Consider the following 20,546-nt stretch of genomic DNA (forward strand, 5'->3'; position numbering starts at 1 on the left):
TTGTTTACTCCCAGTTGCTGATAAAAAAGGACCTAAGCTGGAACTCCCTCATACAAGATCTGCAATAGTCCGATAAGTGGATCATGAATCAAAAAAATCAGGATTATAGATCCACATTTTTCCCACTGTCACAGGAGAGTTTGAATGGATTGCTAGGTTTAAAAGATCTAAGAGATGCAAACTGTCTCAACCCTACATGCAAATGACAAAGAGTTCCTGAGATTCTAGGTGGTATGCTGCAAATGAAAACTGTTGAAGAAAATTCAATTTCCAACAGTAAGACAGTTCTAGTCTTTTGTAGGCAGTGTAGGGTCTTATGTGTACATATTAACCATTCTGGGCTCCACATGTCATTACTTAAAGATTATCTGGAAGACCAATGTTCCCAAATGCCAGGGACTGTGAAGAAGAGATTCACTTAAATACAAAGTCCATTCATTCCCTAATGTTGACATGCAAGAAGAACATGTTTCCAAGAGTTTCCTTTGAAAATCCTTCAACAATGTAAAATGTGATGACCTGTGCTTCAGTGGAAGGATACAAGTTCACATGGGTATCTTCTTGGCTTGAGGGAAGTAGTTTCCTTCAGAATAAATGTAACTAAGAGCAATCTTACTGGACATCTGATACTCGCCTTATTGATCTCTGCAACAACTAGCCTTATTCAGATGGATAACACTACAATGATAATGGAAGATAGTTGCGTTCTGAGGATGCTCCACAAAAACCCAGTTTAAATTTTCAGTGATCTGGCTTCATTCAACATCAAAATGAAGAGAAAAGAACCCTAGCACTATGAAGACACCAAGAGCAAAATCCACCTTATCTAGGTAGCTGTTGGCCGTGGAAAGGACAGGGTGCTCTCTGATGGTCCTGTGGAATGTACCCAAAACAAAGAGGGCAGCGTAAGACCATCTTTGATTGCAGACTCACCAGTGGTGCGGGGTGATGCACTGATTTTGACAATATGGCAAGCCGCTTTTCTTCCTGGTTGTTAACGGGACCCACAACCCTCTCCCCTTGAGAACAAATTGAGGTGGTATAAAGGGAGGGGCAGCGTGGGGGACTTTGAGCTCTATGCCGAGCTGCAAAACCACAGATTTGTAGTCTGGGAGGGCACCCTGAGGGCCAATAACAGTTCTGAAATGCTGGTGCAAACAGCCATCTTGAATTGGGTGGGTGTACAATAAAATTGGTGGCCACTTGCAGGACCATTTTGTGTGAAACTAAGCAACCATGAATTTATACAATGACTATGACACCTTTATTTGAGCAGGCGTGCTACCTGCTAGTCAAATGGGCCACTGCAGCTCAAATAGTATAGGAATGCATTAATAGTGAAACCTGTGCAGTGTATGATCTGAATGAAATAGTACTAATTCTGGAATATGGGCTTTGACAATTAAATTCATACCCACTCCAAATAATCACTGCTAGCTCTTCAGGCACAGCTCTGGACCCCGGGGCATACTATTTGAATTGGCATTCCAACCTACAACAAAGGTGACTTTTTTTTCTAATACTGCCAGGGCCCCTTGGTGACTTACAATAAAGGCAGAATATTGTATAAGTCTAAAAGGCAAATGTTCAGAGAGCTTCTATCTTCAGTAGCACTAGAAGGATAACACTCCAGTTTTGCTCGACAATCTTGTAAAGCCAACATGGATGTACCCATTAAATTCCCCATCGTGATGGTGGAATGAGTGACAATAGATACTAATAGAGAGCTGAAAACTAAACACACAAATCTGGCTTCCTTTAAATCGAAACTGCAACTTATGTGCAACTGAATAGATAAGTTGGAGAGCAAAATGACGAAATAACCAGACTGGGGGAATTAAATGTGGAACCTGCAGGGGAAGGTGATTGACCTGGAAGACTGAAGTAGGAGAAGCAATATATACATTTTTAGGCCCCTGAAAAAAGAGCAGAATAATATGAAAGACTTTCTGAATAAATGGCTCCCTTCTCTCCTTAACACTGGGTATAATCAATGTCTGAAATTCCAGAGGTTGCACAGGATGTATGTCAAAAAGTCGGTTAGTCAAAACACCCCAAGGCCCAGTACTACTTGCCTATTTTGTCATAGACACTAAAGAACATTAATCCAGTTTGCCAGACAACATGGCCTATACCAGTATAAACAACAGAGAGTCAGCGCACTGGCCTCAGTTTCCGTGTCATCAGTGCAAAACCAGATTGAGCTCTTCTCAGTCACTTTTTGAGTGACGTCTTTTGACACTTTTTGTCGAGACTAGTGTGATTTTTATCTTTGGGAGAAATTTCCAGAAGAAACCCACTGCGTTGAAACCTTGTGGAGCCTGTCATCAACAGATGTCGGTGACAGAACCCCATTCGTGTGTCTGTAGTGCCTTGGGAGGGAACACGACGACACGTTGTGTTTAGAGTGCAAGACTTTGAACCCCAAGGTCATCCGAAGTGGACCATGAAGCTCTTGGCTGCCCACCAGGCCACTCTGTGCTGCTCCAGGTACAGTTCACGTGGGAGGCCTTGGGACTGCTCTTGGAGTTGCTTAGTCAGTCCTCGTCGCACTTTAAGACTTCTTCAGGTAAGTCCAATCAGAAGAATGAGGAAGTTGAAGGGCTTTATGACTTCTCCACGCGCTCCTATTCTTCACCACGTAAGGGACCAACGCCCCAAATCCCGACCTCACTTGCAGGTGGTTCCTGTTCAAAGGGCATCTGAGACTGGGTCCACTCTGCACGGCCCCATATTTCCTGGAGTTGGATCAAGTCTCACCCAACTCCAAGAGTTTTATGAGGCAATGAGCCTCATTTTTGGGCAGTAAAAGCCCACTGGAACAGCTTCAGATCCCACATGTTTGCAAGGATCTTCGAGTGGGGCTCCGCCGACAGGTCAACGCTTGGTGATAGTCAACCCCTTAGGCTCTGTTGGTGGATCTGGATCTGCCATGAATGTAACTTTGTGATTTCCTCCAGGGGCCATTCTAACAGCGGCGCCGATCTCATTGTGATTCCAGAATCCGATACAGAGCATACTGGCGTTAAATGACATAGCTTCACGCGCCGACTTGGCCCACACTGCCTGAATTGGAAACTTAGATATATTTAAATGAAGGATTCACTGAGAAAAACAAATTGAGGGGATCTGAGAATTCCTATACCTCTATAGAACCTATAGCAGAGTCCATGGTTGATGACAACTGGTATGAGGACTTGGCTATTGCCAGTGGTCTGGATACATTTTTCACATTGCGAACAGGCCGTAGGACCTGTTGTTTGTATGTGAACCCTCAAGAGTTAGAAAACTCACATCTGTAAGCCCTGAAAAGTACAAACATCTTAGTCATATACCAAAGCTGGGAAGTACTCAGTACAATAATTTGTTGCATGGATTGGAAGGCTCAGGTAGAGTTCTAGAGGATTACATGAAATAGTGACTCCTAGGATTATGAATGCACCATTAAATTAAAAACTTCATCATATTATTGTACTAAGAAGGATGCATACATGAAGCCCGGAAAAGTCTGTAGTGACGAAACGCGTTTGCTACATTTGAAGTAAAGAAAAGAGAAGACACTTTTCAAAAAAGAAAACAATAAAAATGAAGAATATGAATAAAGAAGTGTCTTCCAAACAAATTCAAGAGAGTTTGTGGGGGAGACCTTGTAAACCGGAGGGACGCTCACCTGCCTAGTTGTTGTTGGTGTTGTCCGTGAGGACCCTTGAGCTGCTGACCTGTCCCGCGCTGCGTGCGCATTGCTGGCTGTTTGTCTCCCCCGCCGCCGCCAACCACCACCTCAGCGGCCGCAGTGCGGGGGGGACTACGATTCCCGGAAGACTTAGCGGGACTGACATGCCCACACGCCGCATTTCCGCGCCCGGAGGCGCTTAAGAATCCTGGGCTGCCTCTGGGGAGCGGGAGACCTTGTAAACCGGAGGGGCGCTCACCTGCCTAGTTGTTGTTGGTGTTGCCCGTGAGGACCCTTAAGCTGCTGACCTGTCCCGCGCTGTGTGCGCATTGCTGGCTGTCTGTCCCCCCCGCCGCCGCCAACCACCACCTCAGCGGTCGCAGTGCGGGGAGACTACGATTCCCAGAAGACTTAGCGGGACTGACACGCCCACATGCCGCATTTCCGCGCCCGGAGGCGCTTAAGAATCCTAGGCTGCCTCTGGGGAGCGGGAGACCTTGTAAACAGGAGAGACACTCACCTGCCTAGTTGTTGTTGGTGTTGCCCGTGAGGACCCTTGAGCTGCTGACCTGTCCCGCGCTGCGTGCGCATTGCTGGCTGTCTGTCCCCCCCCCGCCGCCATCCACCACCTCAGCGGCCGCAGTGCGGAGGGACTACGATTCCCAGAAGACTTAGCGGGACTGACACGCCCACACGCCGCATTTCCGCGCCCGGAGGCGCTTAAGAATCCTGGGCTGCTCCGCGCCGCGGGACGTGCGCGGTCCACGCCGGGCCAAGCCCGGGCAAAGGGCGGTCCCTCTGTGGCCCTCGGAGGCCAGAGGAGGCTGGGCTGGGCTACCCCCCTTGACCTTGTTCTATGGTCCCGGTCAAATCTAAGTAAGCTTAAACAGGTGACCTGTTGATTACCTTCGAGTGTATTTGTCAAAACGTTCTCATAACTGTATAGGGGGTGTATTTTTGCTGATTTAGTGCTTGTTAACATTGTATTGCCATAAGAAATATATCCAACAGTATGACTACAAAAGGTGTCCCTAAAAATGTCATCTTACAGGGAGCGTCACTCAAGGGGACAATTGACCATTATTTAACGCGGCCCACACCTGCCATAGAACGGGAAAATGGGAGTTCAGAACAAAGCTTACCCTTAGAAACACCACCCAATAAACGGCCCTCCCTAGGGTTATCTGAACTTCCCCAAATTCCCCCAAAATTGGGGGACATAATTGATCTCATCAACACCGTTAACATCATTGGTAATTCTGTGGAGCGAGATCTTGGACCAAGTAGGGTAGCTAGCCCTGACTTAAATATAGGGAACACAAGTGCTGTACCAGACGATCAAATCATCCCAGAGGAAAGTCTCCATGGAACCCCACCCATAATACCGGATAAAGATAATACCCAATCTTCTGTATCCGGACAGGCCCCTTCCATAAAAAGGAAGCGTAAGGGTGCTAAGCATAGGGGGAGGTCGGCTAAACAAGCCAAATTGTATCAAAGTCCCCCCAAGGTTATTAATAGTACCCCAAGTCCCGTGAAGAGCACCATAGGACCACAAGTACCCACATTAACCTCTCTATCAGACCTACTGGCGCAAATTGAATATCTAGTAAGATCTTTAATTTTGCCGCTAGTAGAAAGATTAAAAAGAGTAGGTGAAAAGGTGGAGAACATCGATGTAGTAACTAATGCCAACTCCGTATCAATTAAGAAGTTGGTTGAAAGCAATTATATTGTGAATCCAGTTGAGACTATAGTGGCTAAAACAAACGGGGCGTCGGAAATAAACATAAGTCAATCTGTTGCTCATAACACCCCACCTCCTAATACACAGAACCCTAAATCAAATAAAGGTCCTACTCCATTAAAGACGGCCGCCCCTATAGTTGGGCAGTTCAATAATTGCACATACTCAGATGTGGTAATTGCAAATCTTGGCAGAATTAATAGCAGCACCATTTGAATTGACTTACCGCCAGAGGCTGCACCCTATGTGTGTGTTCTCTCTGGGATACCAGAGCTTCTAAATGGGAAAAAGAGGGTTACCAAGAACTTAAAAATAAAGTTGCATTTTGGTTAAGCAAAAATAGACCCCTCCCTCCTAATATTGATGGTAGAATTTTAAATGTTAGAAGGGTTGGGTGGTTAGGTCATATGACCAAGGACATACCAGAGACCTGGTCATAGTAAATTTTAGGAATAACCGTGTGATCCCCTACCTTCGAAGCTGGCAACCACAAAGGGAAGATGGATGCATAGTAACATGGCAACTACGTGATTTTTACCCCAAAGTACCATATATGCCATCCGGAAGACCCAGAACTGAAAATGGTCTTCTAGGGGAGAATGTGGGACTTACATCAATACAGCCCCTTCTGACCCGCAATAGATATGCACCACTGTCAACCCTTGAAGAAAACGACTGACTGAGGGATGGCAATGCCTCCCCTCTGTCAGGGGTAAACAAGGTTACTCTACCAGTTGAGAAGTATCCCCATGACTCACCAGTCTTATCGTGCCTAGGGTCTAATGACCTTCCAGTATTGTACCCCACCTCAGTAAATCTGAGTCTTACTATACGGGTCAATTCAAGCATCTCCACTGTGACGGGTAATGTGCCTTTGCCATCCCCCCACCTCACTAAGATCTCCGGTTGGAATATGGCAGGGTTGGAGTCCAGACTCTGTGTGCCTGACTGGGTGGAGTTTATAGAACAAGGGGATGTTTGGTCTTTTCAGGAAACTTGGGCGGTTGTTCCTTTATTCCGCACCGGTTTCTTAAACTTTTTTAAACCAGCAGTGAAAGGCCATTGAGGGAGACCAGTAGGTCGTTTGACCACCTGGGTCCGTCTGCATGAAGGTGTCACAGTGGAAGAGATCCCAATAGACAGTCCTGATATACTGGTTATTAGGATTCGCTCGACCAAGGGTTTTAATATTCTGCTTGTGAATGTTTATGTAAGGGGTCTTCAGGGTGGGAAAGTTTCTCCAACCATTACACTCTTGGAGAACTTTCTCATTAATACACAGAGTGAGGGGTATAGGGTGGTGGTGGTAGATCTTAATACCTGCTTTGAGCCGCTGGATGGAGAAGACGGGAAGCTAACCGAGGCTGAAGACATGGTGTGGGGAATTCCACAGCTGGAATGTGTACCCATAAGGAAGTGGACACAGTCCGCTATGTATCTTAAAGGACTATGTCTAAACCTAGGATTGAGGGCAGTAAATGGTAGGGTACAATCAGATAGGATGGGTAAAAATACTTTCGACAATGGCAGACATGGTAGCCGAATCGATTATATTCTGATCGATGTGCGGCTGTGGTCCGCTGTTGTTGATATGGAGGTTATGACCAGACTAGAAAGTGATCACAACCCATTAGTACTGGTTTTAACAGATTATAGATTCACAAGGCTGCCCCCCGACGAATCTAATGTCGTGCAAGTCCAGGTCATATTAAAAAATTATCTGAGAAGGGTTTGGTGGCCAGAGATAGCCACAGATGAGGAAGCCAGAGCCGCAATAAGATCACTTGTTACACAAACCGTGGTGACCGCGAGGAGTTGTGTTACTCAGGACCTGATTAACGCTAGAATTCCTAGTGCCCATAGAGAGTTATTCCAGGGACTCAAAAAGCTATTTATTAAGAGTATTTCAAATCAGGGTAAAAAGGGAACCCAGAGGAAAGTCTCCTGGTATGACCAAATGTGCAGCCAGACCCACTGTGAACTAATTGCTGCAATTAAATCTAGAGTTCCGGGATCAATCCAATCCTGCAGAGCAAACTATAAATTAGGAATGAGGAACGCTGGAGGGTCCTTACAGAGGCTTGCGAAGGCAGGAACTTGTCGCACTTTTGGCACCATCTTAAATGGGGCAATAGTCCTGACGAGCGGCCCAGGTCTGCCCATGTGGAACCACAACAGTGGGTCAGTTTTTTTGAAAATCAGTTTAAGACTAATGGGGTTGTAGTGGATCTTCCCCCTCCACATTTTGATGAACCCCTAATATTTACACAATCTGAAGTAAAATCAGTTTTGAAATCTATCCCGTGTGGCAAAGCCCCAGGCCCGACTGTATTCCGGCGGACCTGCACTTACAAGAACAGGATCTGTGGGTCCCCTATTTAACCATCTTAGCTAACGCCATAGCAAAAGGTGCGCAGGTCCCTGATTCTTGGTTCGGGGCTGAGATTTTGCCGATATATAAAAAGGGTGATCGCTCAGCCCCGTCCAATTATCGGTCGATCAGCTTAATAGACGCGGTACAAAAAATCATGGACGTATACAGTCTTGGATGCTTGAGTTTGATATACTAACTCCCCTACAGGCGGGCTTTCGGACCCATGTAGGGACCATAGATCAGGCATTCAGATTCGTGCTGCTTTATTGGAAGGTTGTTTTTATTGGGGGTGGCAAACTATACGCGGCTTTTGTGGACCTAAGGTCCGCTTTCGACCTTGTGCCAAGGGTAAAGTTATGGGAATGTTTATTAAAATTAGGCATGCCTGTAGAATTGGTGAGGCTTTTGGTAAATCTACATGCCCACACATACGCACAGGTCCGCTGGGGTAAGCCAGGCGAGGTGACTGACAGATTTGATGTCTCCAAGGGTTTCAGACAAGGGTGTGTACTGGCCCCTACTTTGTTTTCTTTATTTATTAATGGGGTCCTTAACTACTTTACAAACCAGAGGTAATCAAAAATAGGGAATGGACACTAGTGTCTACTGAACCATTAGTTCAAAATTGACAACCCTCATAGGCAGCCTGATTCATTCGATGCGGTATATCTTTTTTCCGCCCCGTCAGGTGTCATGGCATATTCATAGGGAAGTCAAAAGCGTGTAGTATGCCTGCCTCACCCGAGGCTACCTCTGGTCCAGGTAGAAGTGTCCAGAAATGATAGGGAGGGTGAATTATTATAAAAGCAGTGTATCTCCAGAAGTTATTTAATGAAAAAGGGGATAACACTGTCGATTAAAAAATGTCGATATATATATATGTAATCGAGTAACTAGATTACCATATACCTATGTATATATGGGTGCGTCAACATGTTTCAGCTCTCTGGGCCCAGCCGGGTCTATAGAGCTTTCGTCAGGACAAAGAACAAACAAAAAACATACATGAGGTACTCACACTAGTAGTGTAGGTTCCTTTCGCTATTTTTTAGCGTTTCTTATTTTGTCACCTGAAATATAGGAGCACAAACACATTCAATCCAAAACATTGTGGTATTGTGATTATGGTGATTAGGCATAATGCTTTTTTAGAGCACACATACTAGGATTACTAGTGAATTTTTATGCACCTAGTATTTAGTTACATAAACTTTTTTTGCAAGGGAAAGGTGAGGAGAACAGGTATTTACATTATCTACAAAGAGCATGCTATTAATGCGTGTTAGCGATACTGCGCATCTAGTTAGAGTGGCGTGCAGAAACATTAGCGCGTTCTGTTGTGTTATATAAAAGACGCGCAATCAATGGTGAAAAGCGGTACCTTAATAGGTTCTTTTGAGGACTTCAGCAAGGGTATGTGAGTCGCTAAGCGTGGTCTCTTCTAAGGGAATATAGTCAAAAGTTAGAGGATTCTCAGATTCCGGTCTTACCCGTATCTCGGCATCTTAGGCAATGATTCTTACCCACGTGGACCGCGTTCTGGGCCCTGTGCTGACTCTGCCCCTGGTTACAGGCGGGGCTCCGTTTCTGGCCTTTTGTCAGCAGGGTCATAAACACAAAAGTAGGACTACGATGTATTCTCTCAAGATGGACGCCACCTCTGGGTGTGAAACTCAGGATACTGATTATTGAGCATTGAGTGTTCATATTTCAGAGTTGTTGTAAGGTTGAAACGAATAATTCATTTTTTTGAACATAAAGACACAATGTATCTGTATGTAGAATGGGTTGTTATACACATGTGGATTATGTTGTTAGATTCGTTCAACTAGATGTATTTTGTACTGTGCTATACACGATAGAGATGTTAATTAAACTGGCTCCATGGAATATTATTGTTCATTCCGGAAAGGTGGGTGCCCAGACGGTCTACCCACCTTTGCTCCTTCTCAAAGAGAACTTGTTCCGCATTGTTATTTTTGTCTTGCAAAGTCTCGAGAACTGTCCAACTCAGGTCATCACAGGTATGTCCGGCCTCCACAAAATGTGTACAGAGTTTTGTGTTATTTTTCTTCATTCTCACATTGCTCCTATGTTCCCCAATTCGTAGCTTCACTTTCCTACACGTCATGCCTATGTATTGGCGTTTACAGGGACATGTGACCATATAGATGAGATGAGACGAATTACAGTTTGTGTGATGTTTCTGGGTCCATTTGAGAGTGTCTGTGAGTTGTAGAGTTTTAGTTGGTTTTGTAAACTTACATACACCGCAAGTGCCACATGGGTAATGTCCAAAGACAGGTTGCATCCTGGCATCTCTTATGACTGTAGGTGTTTGTTTTATTCTAGGTCTCGTGTGGACCAGGACGTCTTTTATATTTTTTGTTCTCTTGTTTGCAAAACGTGGTTTTGGCCAGTCAAGTTGTCCGGAATTGATTATCTGCCAGTTTTTCCTGATCAGTTTCTGTACCTCATAAGTGGCGGGACAAAAAGTGGTAACACAGGTCACCAAGGGCCAGATGTAGGTAATAAAATATTTACCACCTCTTAAATACCGTTTCACACCGACTCGGTATTACCGAGTAGGAAAATGAGATGTAGGTAACAATGCCGGTAACAAATACCGACTCGGAACCTGTCGGTAATCGGAAACGGTATTTACCGACTCGGAATATACCTACACGGTAAAATCCGACACGGTAAAACCCAAACTGATCCACCGGTGCAATGGCCCATAGGAATGAATGGCAACTCCCGACCCGGAAAATACCGAGTCGGTAAAAACCGACCCGGTATTTACCGTGTCGGAAATATCCGTCGAAGATTTTGAAACTGACAAACATGTGTGCCTGTGAACCAATCAGGTACTCCAACCACACCCAAATCCAAAGCCACAGGGGAACTAACCAATCAGATCCAAGCACCACACCCCAGTACCTGGGACAGGCCACGCCCATGCAGGTGCAGAAACCAACAGTCAGGAGAGCAGGAGGACAGAGTGTGGAGCAGCCTTTCCTGAGACAAACAACACTGCAAGATGGAGAGCCAGGAGGCACAGAGAGATGCTGCAGAGCGCAAAAGGAAGCAGAAGTTCAGCCAGGAGGAACTGCAGGTGCTAATTTCGGAGATTGTCAGACATTATGGCAACATTTTTGGAAAGCAAACTCTGCATGTTGCAGAATCAATCAAACGCAGCACCTGGTTGGACATACAAGGCAAGGTAAATGCCATTGGTGTCACCCACCGTGACCTTGAAGACCTAAAAAAGGGTGGTATGAAATCCGCATAATCACCAAGAAAAAACTTGCTGCCCACCGCAAGGAAAGTGCTGCTACAGGGGGAGGAAGAAACAGAGCCCCCAGACTCACGGACATCGAGGAGATGGTGGCATCCACCCTTGAGAAGGAATGTATTCACGGAATTGGAGACGCTGACAGCTCAGCAAGAGGAGCAAAGAAACCAGGTAAGATGCAAGAACATTATCATTTACCCATTTACCTATTCCCCTCACAGGACAAATCAGACTCCACAACAGGTTTAACTAATGTCCTGCAATGCATCCTGGGAAATGTAGTCATGTGTAGATACCTCAGAGCAGTCAGCGTGCATTGCAGCAAGGGGAGCAACAGACAACTAGCATAGGCAAATTAGAGACAGGCAAAAGTGCAATAGAAGTGTATTTTATCTCATGACACAGGTGAACAACATCACTGACACAATGTCCATGTCTGTCCACAGGAGAGTCAAAGCGCAGCACAGCAGAGGTCAGAGAGAAGAGGAGGGAAGGAGCCGGACCTAGCACATCTCACGGAGGGAAGGACCAAGAGCAGGCATCCCCGATACCTGAGGAGGCAACTGCAGAAAATCCACAATCCCCTCTCCTATTCGGTAGTCAGGACACAGGAGCGGCAGAACAATCACCCACCCCCACATCACCATGCCCAGTGCTGGGAAGAGTAAGGTGCCATGATGTGCCCCCTCGCAGAATACTGCAAACATCATCGGAGGAGGAGGTGGAGGGTGACACACAGGACAGAGGCAACACCGAGCAGCAGCCCAGTCCCAGAGTCACGCGGGCCAGTGTCCGAGGGCGACGGCCACGGGAGGTAGAGGATGTGCGTCAAGTCCAGGGTGTCTTCTGCGGACTGGAGGCCACCATGGTGAAGGTGCAGCGCCTGCAGGCAAAAGCGATGATGGGGGTTCAGAGGCAGGCACGCACAACAAATAATAAACTGGAAGCAGTAGGCAAGGGCATAGGGGAAATGGCAGAAAGCATGCAATCCATGGCGTCAGGAATATCTGATATTACACAGTGCATGACTGTCCTGTGTGACAAGTTGGACAGGGACCATTTAGAGAGACGCAAGGCCCGTGTGGATGTGCGACAGCAAACCAAGGCCCTGAACAGGTTTGCCACTGCTACCACTGTGCTGTGCAGATGGTCAGTGACGATGCAGGATGCCATAGTGCAGTGCTGCAACAATTTAACTGAAGGTATGGCCAGGATGACCTCTGCTATGGAGCTCGTGCTCGCGCATCAGACTGGCACTGGAGGCGACACTTGTGCTGCCGAAAGCGAGGGGTCCACCAGCAGGAGTGGTGCAAGCACTCCTGTGCATGACTTACGGAGGAGTGGCAGGCGTCGGGGAAGTGTGACAGGCCAGAGTGAGAACATTGATTCACAGCCACAGCAGCCCCGCCCTGTGGCCCGTGGCCACAAACAATGACTTTGCCCTCCACCCAAGGCTGTAGTCACGGTGGTGTTAACCGTGACAACACACTCATGGAGTGTTTGATATAGTGAGCCCAATGTGAGCTAGCAATGCTGTGGCGTAGTGAATATTAAACTACTTACACAAAGTTACATTCATGCCTGTGTCTCTTTACTCACTCAGAAATATTGTTGTGTAACCTCTTCCCGTCTCAGTCTCCCATCTGTAGCTGCTGCTGCCACTGTAGCTTGGGGCTCTGCCTCCTCTGGGTCGTCATCAATGTCCTCATGATATGTGAGCTCCACCTCAGTGCCTTGCTTGGTGGCGAGATTATGCAACATTGCACAGGTCGCTATTTTTTTGCAGCAGATGATTGGGGTGTACTGCCGTGCACCTCCACTCTTGTGGAGGCAGCGAAACCTGCTCTTCAGGAGTCCAAATGTGCGCTCAACAACGTTTCGTGTGGATCTGTGAGCCACGTTGTATCGCCTTTCACTCCTGGTGGATGGGTTGAGGTAGGGAGTGAGCACAAAGGACCGCAGGGCATATGCACTGTCGCCTAGGGGGAGAAAGATAGACATTAATTGCAAGTACATGAGACGTAGATGTGATGTGGGTGTCAGGGTGTGTCATTGTGATTTACCTAGCAGGTATCCATTTCCAAATTCTCCGGCAAGTAGGCGTGTGTATATTCCACTATTCTGGAATATGTAAGAATCATGGGTACTTCCGGGGAACTTGGCTACGATGTCAGTGATGAGGTTCCCTGCATTACATATGACCTGGACGTTGATGGAGTGCGTCGATTTGCGATTCCTGTATATGTGCTCTGTGGCTGCAGGTGGACAGAGTGGGACGTGGGTGCCATTGATGCAGCCTATCACGTGAGGGAAGTGTGCCAGTTGATAAAAGTCTGTCTTGGTTTTGGCTAATTCAGCCGGTGTAACAGGGAATGAAATATAATGCCCCATCCTCTGCATCATGGCGTCAAGAAACCTCCTGAAGAAGCGGGACAGGCAGCCCTGGGACACGCCACCCACTACAGCTATCACACTCTGGTAGCTCCCTGAGGCCAGCAGGTGTAAGCTACATAGCACCTGGACATGAGGTGGGATGGCATGGGCCCTGGGTGTTGGGTGGTCCAGGAGAGGGTGTAGGTCCCTGATCAATTGCTTGATGGTGTGTGGGTGTAGCCTGTACCTCTGCAGTATTTCAGGCTCTGTCAGTTGGAACAGTGTTATCCTCTGCCTGTACACTTGTTCCTCCCTTAGCCATTCTCTCTGTCCTGCTGCCTGTAGTCTCTGCCGTCTTGCTATGATGTAAAAAGCCGCCATCATGGGTCCTGAGGTGCATTTTGGGACTTTTTTTATAGCCCTCCCTTGGTTACCACCTGCTTTCAATCCATGGTAAATACCGACTAAAAAATACCGTTTTTCTGCAGATTCGGTATTTTTGGGCTTACCTACATCTCCAAGGGCAATTATTACCGTTTCTTATTTTCCGAGTCGGAAAATACGAACTCGGTATTTATGTATACGGTAAATTCCGACACGGTATTTTTACCGGGTCTTTATTACCGAGTCGGTATGTTTCCGACTCGGATTTTCAATAATCGGTAATTAATGGCCTCCTACATCTCATTTCCTGGATTCCGGTCGGTAACGGCCGATTTTACCGGTTTTCGGCCGTTACCGGCCGGTAAACGCCTACCTACATCTGGCCCCAAGTCTTTTACTGGTTCCTTCACATTTGTTTGTAAGAGGCATTCACGTGGCTGATACTTTGCCCTTTTCATGCATTTTTTGATCACTGATGGTGTGTAGTCTCTCTGTTTCAATTTTCGGCTCAATTCCATTGCTTGTATTTGGTAATCACTGTCCTTGCTGCAGTTCCTTTTATGACGTAGATATTGACTAAAGGGGAGATTATCCCGCAGTGGCCGTGGGTGGTAGCTGTAGTACGACAGCAGACTATTTTTTGCTGTGGGTTTCGTAAAAGTTTTTGTTTCCAGTTTCCCATTCTCATGAAAGATTGTTAAATCCAGGAACGCTATGCTTTGGTTACTAGCGGTAAAAGTAAAGTTGAGCCACCGATCTCTAGCATTTAGCCATTCAATGAATTTGATCAGGTCTTCTTTGATGTCCCAAATTAGAAGGACATCATCGATGTATCGTTTCCAGTATATAATACTGGAAACGAAAGGGTTGGTTGTGTTGAGTACCCAATTTTCTTCCAGTTGACTTACATAGAGTCCTGCCACCGAAGGAGCGCAGGCACTCCCCATGGAGGTCCCATGGCTTTGTAAGAAGAGTTGTCCATTGTACTCGAAATAATTTTCCTTTAGAACTAGGCGGCAACACTCCATGATGAAATGACGTGGGGTTTTGTGTGGCCAATCTTGGTTGAACAGGAGGTCTTCCAACATTTGTAAGGTTTCCTCCTGAGGCAAGCTTGTATATAATGCCTCGACATCTAGGCCCACCAGTAGCATTGTGTTAGGATTGTATTCAAAATCCACAATTTGTGTTAATAGATCTCTGGGCTCATTGTTACTAATGCCCCCAGACTCTTTTTAAAAGATAAAGATTTTCTTAAGAGTTGGGCAATGATTGCCTGGCGGTGTACCAGAGACTGGTTGATCCTGATTATTAAAACTTCCAAACTGGCGGCTGATGCCATTTTGGTAGAGATTCAGATCACCGAGTCAAAAATTAAAGCTACACTCTCTGAAAAGATCTTCCGTAAGAAAAAGGAGGAATCTGACAAGACTAATAGTGAATATAAAGATCATATCCTATTCACGAAGATGGAGAAATTCAAGAAAGATCTGGACAAATTTCAATTTGACCGGGTCTACCCTTACACCAGTGAATCATATGCTCCATCTGCGAATTCCAACAGTCGCAAAACCAGTTCTAGTTATGGTACTTCTGACTCAGATAGCAACACCTCAGGGGGTGACTCCAATAGTGATAACCAGACTAGACCAAGGAGAGGCCGAGGTAAAAAGAACTTCAATCAATCATGGCGTGGCAACCAACACAATCAGGGACCACAGCAATGGTGGCCACCCAACAACTGGCAGTGTGGAGGCCCGGGTCTCTTCCCTAACCAACAGAATCCCTTCCAAGCCCCAATGGGTCCTTTTCCACCGAATTACCCACCGGCTTTCCCAATTAATTTCAACGGACAGCCTTTTTTAGGGTTTGGCCACGGCAGGTCACGTGGAAGAAGGAGAGGTCAAGCTCCAGTTCAAACACCAGCACAACCTCAAGTGCAGTTCAGCTCACCACCAACGACGAGTTCGACCAGGAACTTACGGAGCAACACGGCCAAGAACAAGGAACAAACCCACACGGAGGCAGCATTGTAATGAATTTGAGCAGTCGCATTTTGACTGAGATCGAACAGTCTGCCCTCAACAGAGGCCTGGGTTTTGTCCCTACCTTTCGAAATGAACATTTTGAAACCCGTTTGGAACTGGCCAGGTTCATGAGAAAAGTGAGACTACACTTCTTTTTCTTGGATAAAGACAGATCACCACAAGATGAAGCAATGACAAATACAGGGCTGAGACCTAAATCGACTTTCTATCCACCCACTCACCTGATGCCAGCCAATGTATTGGCTTTTGAACAGGCCCTCGAGAGAGATCTTGAAGAATTGTTCAAACAAGATGTAAGGCCCTTTCATAATCTTCCTAAGGTGGAGCATCAAGCCCTCAAAACTTTGTCAGCTGATGCCTCCATAATCGTGAAACCAGCGGACAAAGGCGGGGCGATTGTTGTCCTGGACACAGAGACATATCGAGCAGAATGTCTCCGGCAGCTGAGTGATGTCAGGTCCTACCGCCTCCTTGACCAGGATCCCACAGATGATTTACAAAGAACGATCCGGAACATGACAGAAGAAGCACTTGCTGAAGGCTGGGTGACTGACTCTGAGGCTAAATTCCTCAACACAGAACACCCAGTCACTCCTTACTTTTACATCTTACCGAAGGTGCACAAGGAGCAACGCCCACCGCCAGGGAGGCCGATCATTTCAGGCATTGGGTCCATTTTGGAACCCTTGTCGACGTTTGTCGACCATTTTCTACGCCCTATGGTCCAAACTATGCCAACATACCTGAAAGATACCGCGGACGTTTTACGCCTCTTACCGGTTTTGGATTTTGATGTCACCACAGATCTGTTGGTGTCATTTGATGTTGAGGCCTTATACACTTCCATACCACAGGACGAAACGCTTGAAGTGATTCAGTCCTTACTGGAATCTAAGGAGTTGGACAGCATCACTCCGGTGCACTTCATTATGGCCTGTGCTACCCTGGCGATGAAGAAAAACTTTTTCAAGTTTGAAGAGAATTTATATTTGCAAGTGTCGGGGACCAGTATGGGGAGCGTTTATGCCCCCAGCCTGGCGAACCTCTACGTACACTACTTCGAACAACGACATGTTCTGACTGAGTCCAACCCATACCTCGACCACATAAAAACATGGAAACGATATATCGACGATATATTGGTGGTTTGGCGGGGCACCAAGGAAAGCTGCCAGGATTTTCTTGGCTGGCTAAACAGCAGGAATGCCTTCCTACGCTTCACCATAGAGGTTGGTGGACGGAATCTGGCCTTTCTTGACCTGATGATTAATGCCACCCCCAGTGGTTTACAATCAGAACTGTACAAGAAACCCATGTCCAGGAACTCCCTTTTGGCTTATGACAGCCATCATCCTAAGTCATTACGGGACAATTTGCCATTTGGGCAATTCTTGCGAGTCCAGAGGAATTGTTCTACTAGCACGGCCTTCAAGGTGCACTCCACGGCACTCAAGACTCAACTTATCAATAGGAAATATCCTCCTCGCCTGGTACATCGAGCCATGAAAAGGGCTAGTAATAACTGCAGAGCTGCAATATTGGAACCTGCTCCTCCTAAACTCCCTCTGGAGAGACTCACTTTTGTGCATACCTTTGGCACATTATCAAACAACATCAAGAAAGCAGTGAAGAAACGGTGGTCTATCTTAAATTCAGGACCCCACTCGATTCCACAGCCGTTATTCGCCTTCAAGAGAGGACCTAATTTGAGAGATCGTCTGGTTCACACTAGACCACGTGATGAGACCCCGAGAGCAGTAGGTACTCTATGGGACCTCCCCCCAGTAGTCGGCCATCACCCATGTGGCACATGCCAATCTTGTGCCCAGACGTCAAAAACCACAGAAGTTGACATCGGTACATCTAGACCGTGGAGGCAATCAAGGTTTACTAATTGTAACAGCGACAAGTTAATCTATTTGATCACTTGTCCTTGCGGCCTCAGATACGTAGGGATGACTACTCGTAAGATCAAGGTGAGGTTGTCTGAACACAGAAGTACCATCAACTGCAAGAGGCAGGCAACTAGATTAACCAATCATTTCATCACTATGAACCATCCACCTACGTCATTCAAATGGACGGTCCTTGAAAAACCGTTTATCCCGTCCCATGTCACAAATGTGAGTAATTTCCTGCTCAAGAAAGAGCAAAAATGGGTGCTGACCCTTGGCACTGATCGCATAGGGTTGAACGACGACATTCCGTGGTCCTCGTTCTGACATTTTCACCCATACCATGCGACGTGACCAAGGTTAGAACTGGTATCAAGGTATGTTAGAAATTAAAAATCAAAAATGTATATCTCTTGTACCTGTAGAGTAACCTTGATCGTCAGGGGTTAGCCCCAGAACACATGGCGCACCGCTACGGCCGTGATGATGTCCTGTTCTCTGGGTTACTCCTATTATCTTTGCAAGTCAGAGAGGGCCTTTAGCTGATTCCTGTTAAAAAGGTATGTGTACCTCCAGCCCTGTTTAATACCTCAGTCCAAGGGTTATTTTCAACACTTTGATAGCGCTGTATTCACTGGCCACTCTATATACATATTGTTTGCAGCGCTCAGCCACATTGCTATAAGGCAACAGACATGTTCTTTTATGAACATCGTACTCATTTGCCAGAGCCCGGTGTCCATGTATGTCGGCACAGTTTATGTTTACCTAATTTATTAATATTCCCATAACAACGTGAGCATTGTCTTCTATTGGCTAGTTGCCCCGGGCGTCTAGCCTATCCCCGCTTGCAAGAATTCGAGCCATGCTATGTCCAACCAATCATAGCGTATCTTCCATAATGGACGCATGACGCGCGCCTTCCCCGCATCACGTGGGTTGTTCCAGCCAATCCACCGCTAGGAAACAAATAGTGTTTGTAAACATTCTACCGGCACCTCCCCAGACGGCACAGATGCCGCTTCGGAGTACCGACGGATAGGTAAGGTGATTGCGCGAGTGTTTTCCTTATTATACTACTAGCTTTCGCTTTATTAATTAGTAATATCCTGCATGTGCCTACTTAAACGGCGCTTACTGACAGAGTTCAGCGTTTTTGCACGCAGACTGACACCGAGCACGGTTTCAGGCAGTAGGGGTCAATTGCTTGTTGGCTTGTACCGCTAAACTCATAAACTTCATTAACAACGAAGAAGTCACTGCAATTATACATTTGCACTGATATGGTATCATGGCCTGGGTAAACACTATTTGGCAGGAAGATGAATTGACCCAATAATCTAGTTTCAGAGAGTTGGCGTTTAATTATGGAATTATCCCATCTTGTTGAATTGACATGTTCAGGGACACTTGACTGAACAGGCTGTTGATGGGCAAGACAACTACTATATCATCTAGCAGGGTCACACTAGCGCATTACCAAACTCTTGCGTGCCCCAGCCTAACATTGTGACATATGGTCTCGGCAACGCCCTTGTGAATCTTTTGTTGACACTTTTGGTGAGTGATTCACTAGTTTGACTTATTCACCTTTTCCAGAGCGGTGCTTCACCTTTATCCTGAGCCGCAGCCAGGTGGGGTGAGGTCCTGACTTCTTACAAAACAGGTAAGAAGGAGTCCGTGAAATTTGTATTTAGCTTTTTCACATTCTATTTCTATCTGCACGGTTGACACTAGTACAACACAGTGTGTAACGATTGAATATCCTTTGATATTGATCTCACCTACGTTAAAAATGTACGCTGGTGTATAAGGTAGTTTACTGGGGTGGACAGGTGATGGTTGCTGTATTTATGCTATGTCTTTCTTTTTCAGTCAATTACTGAATTGGTAAGAAGTATCGGAACGCGTACACCTAGAAGGTTCAGGTGACATATACGATTTGTAATAAAAACGTTCCAGTATTTTCCCTATATAGAACACACTATTTCACATAAGGGTTTTTTTTGTTTGCAGTAGCGTGTAATTTGGGTCCTGAAGAAAGCAAGGCCGATTGGCCAATTATTGCTGAAACATGTTGACCACGTTCCACCGCTAGACAGTTTAATTCCCCTGTCTTGGCTATTTTTTAACCTTGGTGTCAGGAGTTGCACTTTAATAAAATATTTTTTGCTCCTTAAAACCAATTTTATTCACTTTTCTTATTACTCTTGGTATTACTTATCCCTAGCACTGCACTCTTTTTTTACCCCATAGTCACGTTGTGAGTATATATCTTTTAACTCACATTTACCATCCTTATCCCACAGGAGGGCTAGTCCTTCTCTGTCGGAGCAAACAATAGGTATGGTGTTTGTCCTCGGAGCCCCAAATGATGAAGGGCGGTTCCGAGTGGTGACTGATGGGTGCCAGAGACTGGACACAAACCTGATTTGGTTGCTATAGTTCTCTTTATTTGGCTTTATTGATAACCTCCCTGTTTTCTGGTAATCACCTTTGAGATTTTGACCCTCTAATACTTTTGTGGTATAATAGATCTCTGGTATCTTTGAGATAAGTGGGAGTTCTTTGGACCAACTGTTTCAGGTACTCATCTACGAATTTCGAGAGAGGCTCTAACAAAGACCCAATCCCCGAAACAATGGGGCGTCCTGGTGGGGGGGACCTGTTCTTGTGGGTTTTTGGTAATGAATAAAAGAACGGTGTTTTTGGACTCTTTGGTGTTAAAAAATCTGCCTCTTTTTTCGAAATCCATCC

General features: G+C 46.1%; 2 protein-coding genes across 6 annotated transcripts in view; one reads left to right on the plus strand and one right to left on the minus strand.

Annotated features, from left to right (window-relative positions):
- LOC144769184 (uncharacterized) overlaps nucleotides 1-20,546 on the plus strand; it is a 4,448,662-nt gene that overhangs the window by 4,142,874 nt on the left and 285,242 nt on the right. The window lies entirely within an intron of this gene.
- LOC144769186 (uncharacterized) overlaps nucleotides 1-20,546 on the minus strand; it is a 386,373-nt gene that overhangs the window by 12,636 nt on the left and 353,191 nt on the right. The gene's annotated exons all lie outside the window — the stretch shown is intronic.

This window comes from Lissotriton helveticus, chromosome 7, assembly GCF_964261635.1.
Source record: "Lissotriton helveticus chromosome 7, aLisHel1.1, whole genome shotgun sequence".
Classification (NCBI taxonomy): domain Eukaryota; kingdom Metazoa; phylum Chordata; class Amphibia; order Caudata; family Salamandridae; genus Lissotriton; species Lissotriton helveticus.